Consider the following 11538-nt stretch of genomic DNA (forward strand, 5'->3'; position numbering starts at 1 on the left):
AGGTAAAAGACCTGAATACGTTCTTATCCCCTAACTAACATATAGCCTGTACTAGCCAGGGTCTGGTTTTATCTAGGTTACCCCATCCCACATTGTCTTCGAGGGCTGAAAGCTGACAATATCTAAGCAAACCAGCCAATGCTAAAACAAGAACATGCTGCATAGCCTGCAAAAGCTGTCCAAAGCGTTAGGCAGCTGGTGTGCTGACACCGTTGCCTATGTGCTGAGTAATGATGTCTCACTGTTTCTTTGTGCTCCCTTACCCAGCTCTTTCCATCTGTTGTTCCTTGTCTTCCACTTGGATTGTACGCTGTTCAAAGCAAAGCTTTCTGTTAGCACCTAGGAGATAATCTGTGCCAGGGCACCACAAAATCAGTCTGATCAATTCACGTGAATAATTAGTGAATTGGAGTTGACATTGTTCAGGAATGTGCATGTGAATGGATTAAGCGTGGTGTGTCTGGATGGAAAACGTGACTCAAGTGTTACTAACATTATTCTTTCTCATGTCCATAAACCTAAGAAATGGAGGAGTGGGTAGAAAAAGACAGAAAGGCAGAGACAGCAGGCTGGCAAGCAAGCACCTCTCAAATACAAATGCACTAGAAGACTGGTACACGGATCAGATGCTGAGAAGAGCTGAGCATTTGCAACTCCTACACACATTCCCATTTCTTCTTTTACAGCTATTAACTTTGCATGCTTCTCCATTTTGGTTTTGCTTCACCTTTCATATACACAGACCAAGACTTGAATCTTATCTTCATATATCTCAGTGACTTAGTGGCATATCATGCGCACGCATGGCTACACCCACAGGTCAAGGCATCCCTTCGCTGCCTTCTGTACATGATGATAGTGCAACTACGCCAGTCACCAGGACAACAGTCACAGCCTGTCAAACTGATAAGAAGTTGGTCGGCTGGGTTCATGCTCTGAGAGGGAGCAAGACCGAGGCAATAAATGTAATACACAGCAGTGAACTGCAAATGGCATTTGGTTTTCCCCTTAGGGAGTTGGAAGGAGAACGATCATGAGAACAACAAAGAAAGAACAAGGTCTGAAGTGAAGAGGCTTGGCTGTTTAACTTTTAAAGCTCCCCAGTTAATGGGAAATGGGAAAGATTCAATTAAGACACAGGACTGGAGCTCAAAACATGGGGCTTATCTCAGCCTTCCCATGCAAAGGGAGAGGTTTTGAGCCCACATAGTCCCAAATTTCCAAAAGCAACCAAAGCTACTGTCATGCCAGTGGGCTCAGAGATTGTTCCTGCTGGATGCCAAAGTAAGAGGTAGCTAAAAGAAACAAGCATTACGCTCCAGGCATTCCTTGTTGCTAGAATTGCTTCTCGCTAACAGCAGCCAGGACTGCTAAAGGACTGTACTACCTCATGCCAACACCCAAGGGCCTGAACCCACCACAGAAGGAGGAAGCTACCTCTTCCACAAACCAGTCCCACCAAGCAGAACTGAGCTGAATCCAGAGTCGGGGCGCGTCACTCAAGAAAACTATTTTGCCAAACAGGCATTTGGTAGATATGGAGGTCAAATCATAAATCCAATCTTTTGAATGCTGCCAAAATTCAGAGAAACATGGAACTGGTATCTCTCATGTTCAGTCTCAGGGGTTCAAGGCCCACCGTCCAACCATTTTGCCAGTGCAGAAAAAGATATGAAAGACAGTCTGAAAAGAAAACCAGTCGCAACTGGAAGTCAAGTCCATTTTATTGTGTTATCTAAAGCCTACGGGTGGGGGGGGAGGTGGTGCTACAGACAGAATTTACTGAAGTGATAAAGTCTTGTCAGAACAAGAAGGGATTGTGCATATCCAGGTGAAGTCCAAGAACTCTGATAAGACCATCCCTCGTAAAACCAATAAGAAACACTGTTCTGTCTACTCATGGACACAGCAGGGTTTCTGCCAGAACAAGACTTACATCAACTATGTTGAAAACAAGGTCTGGAAATGCAGGTCACACTGGTCAAGCTCTAATCTAAATGGGAAGAGGGGAGCAATACAAATACTGTCATGTTGTATGACATGGGATCAGAAACCCACAGCAGCCAGTGCTGAAGGGGTGATGGTTAAAGGTCTCCTCCCCACCTCTGCTTCCCGCTCCCTCCTAGAGACAGAGGAAGAACTTCAGTCTCTTTCTCCTGTCTCCCAGCTGTGATTCAGCAGTGAATTCTCTTTTTAGAAAGGTGCCCCAGCATTCAGACTCTCTATCCCTTAGCCTGCACATTAGGGAGAGGGGAACTGCAAAGCCAGCTGTACAAATATCTTTCCGTGGCTGGGGCTGAGATACACACAGTTGTCCAACATATTCAAGGTCTTTCCGAGCAAAACAAAGCAATGCCAAGAAACAGAAAAATGTCATCAAGGCCATGTAGGTGGGTTGTTTTGCATTTGTTCTGCATCTCAGTCAAAACAGGCAGGCGTAATGCAGGGAGACAAGAAGCCTTTCTCAGCAAGCAGTGTGGCACGCACTCCTGGGTCACCTCAGGCAGCTGGCTGGCTGGCTGCACAGTCCCCTTCCCCATTTTGATTGTAGCTGCATACTTTCTGTATCAAGATGTGGATAGTTAATGCACGCTCACCTTTGCCCCCAGCTACAAGCTGTTTCTGCTTAGCTAATGTTTTTCTTGGCAGGCTCGGCCAGGCAAGCCAGAGTTCAGTTTGCACCCCGATCAGCTGAAGCACAGATGACTGGCTCTGGGAAAGGCTGCGGAGATATGGCCAAAACGAACTGAAATCACTTATATGGAGCTGCAAATTGCTCTGTGTTGGTACTCAGCCAGTTTGATTCTGGCCCATGACTGGGCGTCCAGCCACAGCCAAAGGACAAATCCAAATAAACAAACCAGGAGTTTCTTTTAGGGACGTATTATGAAGAGACTTTCAAAGCAGGATTTAAGAACAGAATCCTATCTGTCCTTAATGCCTTAGCATGGACTGTGCACAATGACAGTCCCTCTAAAAAGCTTTAAACACAGTTCGTGTAAGTGGGAAATGGGCAAGGCATAAGACACAGGACAAAAGTTAAGACATATAGGGCTTTTCCCAGCTCTGGCACAGCTTTCCCATGCAAGTGATGCATGCCAAGCTTTCAAGAGCAAATGACTGAAGCTTAGCTGGTCCTGAGTAAACGTTTAAGAATTTGACTTCATTTTATCTGAGATTTTTATTAACTTGTTGGGAAGCAGCCATTAGTCAGCGCTCCTTGAAAGAGGTATGGGAAACCCAGGGCTAAGAACTCTCCTTTGCTTCACTTGTTCTCACTAGCAGGTTTTTTTGAAGAATATATTGCACAGCCTCTTGTGCAATAGCCCTGTGCAGAGTCCATGGATGTAGGGAGATGGACCTCCTGAACACTGATCATGCCTTTCAAAGATCTCTCAGCAGAAATACATAGGTTGGAATCACTATGGCAAACACAACACTGTTTGCAGATCTGGAGCACAATAAGTAAACAGACAAAAATAAGGCAAATCTGCCACGATCCAAAGTAAGTTACAGAGCTGCCTCTTTAAGACCTTTGCTAGGGTAAGAGAAGACATTACAGAGTGGTTTACTCCATAGCAGGGGATAAGGAGGTTTGTGCTGACTCTCAAGCAACCTAGCTAGCAGGCTGTGACTTGGCAGTCCGCCACAACTTTGCCCGCTTCCCTGCTGCTCCAGGAATTGAGCAAGCTGTGAGCGATCTGCCCGCGCACGTCACAGCATATGCCACCCCATGCACTAGAATTAGCACGCTGCCAGACAAGGTGCAGGGGCCAGGTCATTCACCCTCCTGCCCACCCGAACGTTTTGGAGGGCGCAGAATGCAGTAGCTCAGGACTCTCTGCAGAGGAAACGGTGGGACTCCCTCACATCTGCGAGGGGAAACATTTCAGGCTTCATCTGGATGACTCAGGTGTTCACTGCAAATCTCTGTGCGAGCAGCAGTGGCACGGAGATACACAATTTGTTATCTATAAAATGAAAAGTAGTTTTATCAAACGTGTACTAGTAAACATCCTCCAGAGCACATGGACTCGCACAGAGACTTAGCCTTGCAGAAGATAGACTAAACTATCAAAACCCCTTGTTGCAGCACTCCTTGTCTCAGTGCACTAGCAAAAAAAAAATTCAGGGAAATAAGAGTCTTTAGCCACAGTAGGTGCTACTAATCAAAAGAACTGGATATCTACAAACTATAAATAACCATTTATAAGCATCCATGTTTGAAAACAGAAGTATTATATCTAAATGGCATAATCAGGGGTAAGTACACAAAGCCATTACCAGGAAAGACATCCCAGAAGTAGTCTTTGAGTTAAACCAGCCCATTATCTACTGGTATAAAATGGTGGATCCCCATGGGCTTGAATGAACTTACAAGCATTTACATATGACCTTCGAGATCCCACCTGCACCCACACACCCTCCCTAACTTCATCTAGAACAGAGAATTCATCCATCACCTAGTCATCCATTAATCTGTTGACTGTGCAAACAATCAGAAACAAGAGGAGCTGTGTATTTGTTACACATTTCTGAATAAGTCATGCCCAATATCTAAGACAAACAATACATTAAACCCTAAAGAACCCTTTGAAAGCTTTTTGCCTGCTGGAGACAACAATGAAAAAGTAACATGACAGAAAGGGAACAGTAAATCATTCATGAGAATGATTAAAAACAAACTGCAGTTGAGGTGCAGCAAAACAACACTGAAAACAGCCAGTGTGTTCTTCTTGAGTATCTCATCTTTTAGAGAGTGGAGTGGTTGTGAGCAACTTTAAGAAGTCCTGCTCTGTGTTCTTGAGTGCAGAGAAGACGTACCAGACAGAAAATCCATGGAGAACTGCAAAACCACAAGTTACAGCTTATTCAGATGCCCTGTGTCTACATCAGGCACTGAAGCAAAAATGCTACTGTGCTTAAAATTACTTGTGCAAATAAGGCTTAACGTAACAAAAAGGTATGTTAAGGACACTAGTGAAAGAAGTATAAATTAGACTCCCAAAGGCTGAATAATGCTTTACACCAGTGATCTCACTTATAGGCACATGATCATTTTGGAATCCTAAAATCAATTTCTGGAAGAGTTACAGTGCCAAAAAGTTGACAGCTACCACCTAGTGTAATCCAGCTGTTGGTACCATAGTTTCCCAGATGAGTGTGGTAGCCACAAATCTTGTTATTAGTATTTATTGTAGATCCCTTCAGCTCTATGAAAATATCTGTTTCAGGAAAGATTGTTTCCTAAAACTATCTCAAGTAAAAAGCTCAAAAAAAAAAATCAATGCGGACAAGATTTGCTTCTTAAAGAGTCTTAAAATAACATCCTTGAGCTTCAAGGCAAAATTCAGCCTCCATTATGCATTTGAGCATGCATTGACCCAACTGTGTGTCTTAAGACCTTTCAAAGACTGATTTTGAAAACAGTTCAAGGCAGTGATAACCTTGTAAAAAAGTTCCGCCTTCAGTGTGTATTCTGGGTTCTTCTCAAAAAGGAAAACCTACATTAGATGAATAAAATCATGCTAGACTTTACAGTCAGCACCATGTTTGACCTGGATTCACATTCAAGGGTATTTTTAGCCTCATTTCTTAAACAAGCAAGATTTATGCAATCGTGGTGTATCTGTGTGTGTGTGCAGCTGCCTGCCTCTTCAGCCCCATCCACCTGTTCCTGAACCCAGTGGGTAATTCCAACCACACTGACATTCAGGTACATAAGGCATGGGTAGATGGGTAGAGTGAGATGTTATTAGTGCTTCCAGCTTTTATTAGCCATTACAGAATCCCCATAGACTAAAACCAGGCTTAATTCATTACACCACTCTTGGAACCCATGCGTGTTATCAGCTATTTTAAGATTGCTACTAGTCTATGTAATATCCTAAGCATACATAACACTTGGCATGTGCAATGCACAGGACAAAGTTTCAGCCTCTATTTTTTTATTTTAAGTGCAACTCCTTTTTTTTTTTCCAGTTTGGCAAATAATTTACTTTAGTAATATAAATATTTGAGCTGCAAACCACCAGAGCATTCAAAGTCTTTGGCACTGCGTCACAGTCATGTATTATTTGCTTCATTACAAAAGGCAATCCCTGTATTTTTATTAAGAAGCCCACAACAGCTGTACTCAAGCTCAAGGCAAAACATACCAAACAAGTAGCAAATTCTGAATTACAATCTACAAATTCAACATTATCCATTACAAAACCTGTAGTGCCCTGCAAAATACCTTCAACATTGCAAGAGAGGCAACTCTGTAAGGGATATAAAATCAGACTTTGGAGACAAAACTTTTTCTGCCATATGCCTGTCTCTCTGTTTCCAAACATATGGCTCTGCCCTCCCAGCCAAGCAGCACCTTCAAAGGTTTAGATCTGGAGAATATGAAGATTCACCTCTGCCTTCAAAACAGACTTTTCCTTTGCTTTCAGCACAAGCCTCAGGGATACCTTCTCCTCTACTAGATCTGCCAGCAGAAGCACAAGCGTAATCCCTAGCTGGGCCTTAGTACTGCCTGTAAACCCCAACTCTCCCCGCAATGCCCTCATATTATCTTAATGCAAAGAAACTCCTCCATGCCCAAATGAGCAGAAGAGAAGAGCAAAACATGCTGTAACCAGAAGTGCAGACCCCTAGAAACTAGCTCAGCAGCCACGTTTCTGCCCATGGGAGCAGGGCTTTGAGAGCACACAAGATCTCCATGGTCTCCCCAGACTGGGAGGAGGTTCTGGAGAGAGGGTCTCAAAACCAGGGGCTACCACACCTTCCTCTTAGGAAAAGTAGAAAGCCAATAGGTAACTCTAAGCACTCGTTACTCTTTTTTTACTACTTAGAGTTAACATGTGCTGGGAAATTAATACTGATAATCACAGCACTGGTTGCCAGACCATCAGAGGCCAAAGAAAAAGGATGAGAGAGGATGTATGTGTGGAGATGTTGGCAAAGCACGACAGCTGCAGAGGACCTGAGCAATTTCTTTAATGAAATGGAAATGAAAGCGTAAATCGCTAAAACGATACTGGAAAAGAAATTTAACTTAACACACAAGCAGACTGATTTTGATGTCTGAAGCCTGGCTATGACAAGTAGCAGGGAAATGTAAATGTAGCGGTTGCTAATGGGCATAATGAACAGGCAGGCAGGCAGCTTTGACAGCATGTTCTCAGCTGGAAGCGATATTCCCCAGGGACTCCTTATCTTCCACATCCACTTCTTTCAGCAATCATATAAATGTAGCAGGCAGATTTGCCAACCACAAGCATGCAACTGCTGGATAAAGCTAGTGGTTGCCAGTTAGGCCCACAGCCAAAGCTGCTACCTGGACAAACTGGGGAAACCTGGCTTCTCCGATTCCTATCACCAACACTTCCACCTACTGCTGAGACACACAGAGAAAAGACAGCTCTGCAAACCGGGGGCATCCCTCTTTCACAGTCCTCCAAACTGTGCTGTGCTGAATTCCCCTCCTGATTGAACTTCCAGCCCATCTGCACTCTTCATTCATTTCTGTGAGTTTGCTTTTGTTTATTCGCCTCTTTAAACACAGCCAGCCCGGTTTTATTTGCTCAAAAGGATGTTTTATTTTGTCTTTTCATCCAAACAACTACTGCCTGTAAAATTCCCAGCAGAGTCCTCCCACAGACAAAGAACCAGCCAAGTGCAATGCCAAAGGTAAAGGTACACTATTGAAAAATCACCAGCACAGAAGAAAACACCATGCAAAGCAAATCAACATGTTCCTGTTAAAAAATAAATACCATGATGAAAATCCATGGTATCCTAGCAAACACAGTGAGACCACTCAAATGGCCACTGAGTACATGCAGCCTGATAGCCCAAACACCCGCTTTTCTAATGCATTGCTGAAGATGTGCACTGCTTAAGCTTCAGCGATGCACATGACAGCCTTCAGTCCTTCTCTCAGCCCATATGGATGGGTATTACTCAGCTGTTCAGGAAGCTTGCTAATTCTTCCAGATGTACCAGTTGGCCTAATACACGTTACTATTACTATTTTGGAAAGGGTATTCCAGCAAACATACATCCAGACAGAGCCAGGATACTCTCTGCCCACCTTAGCCTTATGGAAGCCAAAGAGACAACAGGCCCATTAGATTTGATGATGCTCTGGGAAGCCACCCCCTACTCTTTTAAAATGCAACATGGTGAATGTACTTCATGTTGGATATAGTGTTGGTAGAGCCGGGCAGTGCTGCCTCTGCAGATGACGCAGTGTGCGGGACTCATATTGGGCAGCACTAACGGGAGAGCCAGGCCCAGCATCCCCTTAGCACTGCTCCCCTGCCCAGCCAGCCTATATTCATCCCCACATTGCGTCCTGATAGGAAACCCTGGGGTATAGAAAAAGCATGCTTTTCCCCTAACATTTACAGCTATCAAACACTAGTTTATATGCTGCAGAGAAAGCTGGTTGCTTCTCCTTGCTGAGGTGCCTCCCTTTTACAGGCAGACACTTGCTGGGACAGGGAGGGCAGGAGGGAGCCTCACCGTGACTATTGAGACGGTAACAACAGATTTGGGGCAGAGCCTGCCTCACGCTCTCAGCTGAACACTGAGCCCTTTCAGGGCACTCAGACCCAAACACTAGCTGGCAGATTTTAGCATTTCTGTGTAGTAATAGAAGCAACAAAAATAATTACCATAAATAATGACTATATGTGTATCTATCATACACTTGCTCTCATTTTTTTTGTCTCTTGACTAATTCCTGAACTACTAATAATAGCTAACAAGAATGATAAAGTTACAGAGCATGGAAAAGAAGGTATTTCACAAAGTGAGTCTCCCCAAGATGAACAGTGAGCTGCCAGACAGCAATGAATGTCAAGCTCCTGAACAGCAACATCAGAATTAACCTCTGCCCTTGCTACTGATCAATGTCTAGTGTCAATCCCAATGGATTTTGGACTCATGCTTCCCCAAAGCTTGCATATTCAAACCTGGCATGTAAATAATTAAACTTTCTCTACACATTTCCAAGATAGGAAGAAGAAAGTTTATTGCTATTCAGGGTTCAGTGTAACTACACATAATCTTGGCTCCCCTTCCGTCCCCTGAAATAACTGAAATTACAGCCAAAGCCATGAAGACGGCATGACAAGGAATCACTTACTCAGCTGCTGAGGGTTCCTGCCTGCACTGGACAAAATAACAGCTCTGAGCCAGACACTGGGAGATAACACGTACAGCTTACAGCACAGAAAAAACCAATCCTCAAGGCCAAGGTTACCAAGTGGGTATTGAAGTAGGGTTATGTTTATGGCCAAGCACATCGCTGATAGATGACAAACTTGCTGAAGAATAAACTGCAGACAGGACATAAAGTCGTCTATCAGAGAATATAAACAGACATGATTACAACGCCCGTTTTTGAAGATTTAAATTTTAAATATAGATCTATATTAAAGTTTTCAATAGAATTTTGATTTTGCTGCATTACCAGAGGCATTGACTCTGTTATTTTTAATAAAAACTAAGGCAACATAGAACAAACTTGAATTGCTCAAGGCTGAACTGAACGATAATAAAGTATTCTTGTGATAAGGAAACGCACCCTAAGATCCACTGTGGAAAACTTCCTATTCTCAGACACAAATCCATTTCCAAAACCTCACTTACTAGTGCCATTTAAAATGTCGTAACTACAAGAATCCACAATTTTAGTCTGCTTTGTATAATCCAGGAGAATATCATATGACTTCATCTGGATGGGACCTGCTTTTTGCAGAAGGAATACTATCTTAAAAGGTAACTCTTTAACTTAATGATGTCAATTTATATACTATATATATATTTATAAAAATCCTTCTTTATGCTACTAATCATAACTGTTCAGAGTTATTCCTTATGTCAAATAGCACCAAATCCAGGGGCTCTTTTCCATTTTGCTGCTCAATAAAGTGGTGTGGGCAGCAGTCTGCTTTAACACTCGTAATTTATTAACCTCATAGGTGTTGTAGCATGGAACTAAAGCCACAGGCTGGAGGCATTTAGCAAGTTATACATGCTGCATATTTTCACAGCAAAGGAGTTCCTGCTGTGCTTTTCTTGCCTCCCACATTTTGATTATTTTTTTCCCCTCACGGTAACTGCCAAGCCTCACATTATTTTGGAGATGCTTCCTTATTTTGCCCTAACCCTCCTTCTCACGTTTTAAAAAGTGTTGCTGTGTATTTATCAAGGAGACATTTAGCATCTCCTGAAGAATTTTTACCTTTTTCAAATGCAGATAGTGAAGTCCAAGACAGACTCGCATGATGTTTTACAGGATGGTTTCCTGGCTACAAAGACTTGCTATTCCATAGGCTGAAAACAGATGTATAACTAGGGCAGCAGCCATCACATGCAAGCGTCTTGTTAGAAAGCACTGAGACGTGCATGTTTATCTTGGGTTGCTCCAGCTGAGGGAATAAGTTTTTTATTATTGTGTCACTGGAAGTGTTCATAACGATAGCCCAGGTCTTATTTCAAAAAAAACCCCCTCATCCCCTCATTTATCTGTCACCTTCATTATTTGAATGCAGTTCTTTTGCATATCACACCAAAAACGTTCATGATGTACTTGGAGGTTCAGCAAGAGGGGGGTTTCCTTTGGCCACATCAATGTGTTGTCAAAGTCAGCCGGGAAACCTCCATTTCAAAACTAACTTCAGGCAGGAAGAAATTTAGAGTATATGACATTATTTAACGTCACTACTAGTTCTCTCTTCGTTCCCTCTCTTTTCCTCTACACCCACATAGCCATCAAGCAGCTTTACATTACCCAGTGAGACACTGAGTATTGTTCTGCTGAGAAGTATTTATAGGGGTGAGAGAGTTGGTTCATCGCTCGATTGATAAAGCCAAAAAAAGTTCTTTGCCACTTGAACATTATTCACATGCTAAAACGTCCAAAATACGTAATTCCTGTGATACAGGAAGAGTGAAGATGAGAAAGAATAGAGCACAGGGAAGAAAGGACCAAAGTTTTCTCCATTTAAAGTGAATGTACATCCAAACATTTGGCAAAATTTTCCATTAGGAATAGAGAGTACATGCACGTGGTGATTACATCATCCTTTGTAAAGTAGCCCAAGCACCCAGAGCTACTCAAAGCTGAGTCTCTATGACACTGACGTAAAATAACAGGGTCTTTCCTGCACCCTGAAAGCAGGCTGTACAGGAAAAACACAACTTATTCAGCAACTTAATTGAACTATTTGTAATACAGTTGCTATGATGTCAAGCATTAGGTCATTACCAGCCTATTACGAGTCAAAACCCACCCAAATTTTCATTCCTACAGTATTGCCGGCTTTGCTTCCATCCCAAGTGCGGCCCGGCATGCCTCTCCCCAGCCCCGGCCGGGCGTGCGCTGGCCGCCACGGAGAGCCGCAGCGCGGCGTGGTGAAGGGCACCGCCGGCCTCCCCCGGGCCTGCTCCGCGCCACCCGCCTGTGGAAAAGGAGGGCGGGGAGCGGGACTCGGGCCCTTCCGGAGCGCCCGGCACTACCGGCCTGCGCGGCGCAGC

The 11538-nt window shown here is 43.5% G+C and overlaps 1 protein-coding gene across 1 annotated transcript in view; it reads right to left on the reverse strand.

Annotated features, from left to right (window-relative positions):
• The window catches only part of LOC129207567 (exocyst complex component 3-like protein), a 54756-nt gene extending 51998 nt beyond the window's left edge, over positions 1 to 2758 (reverse strand). The window contains exon 1 of the mRNA XM_054828697.1: positions 2598 to 2758. The gene's annotated coding sequence lies outside the window, so the exon portion shown is untranslated. The remainder of the gene's footprint in view (positions 1 to 2597) is intronic.
• Between the last annotated feature and the right edge of the window lie 8780 nt (positions 2759 to 11538).

The sequence above is a fragment of the Grus americana genome, chromosome 5 (assembly GCF_028858705.1).
Source record: "Grus americana isolate bGruAme1 chromosome 5, bGruAme1.mat, whole genome shotgun sequence".
NCBI lineage: Eukaryota > Metazoa > Chordata > Aves > Gruiformes > Gruidae > Grus > Grus americana.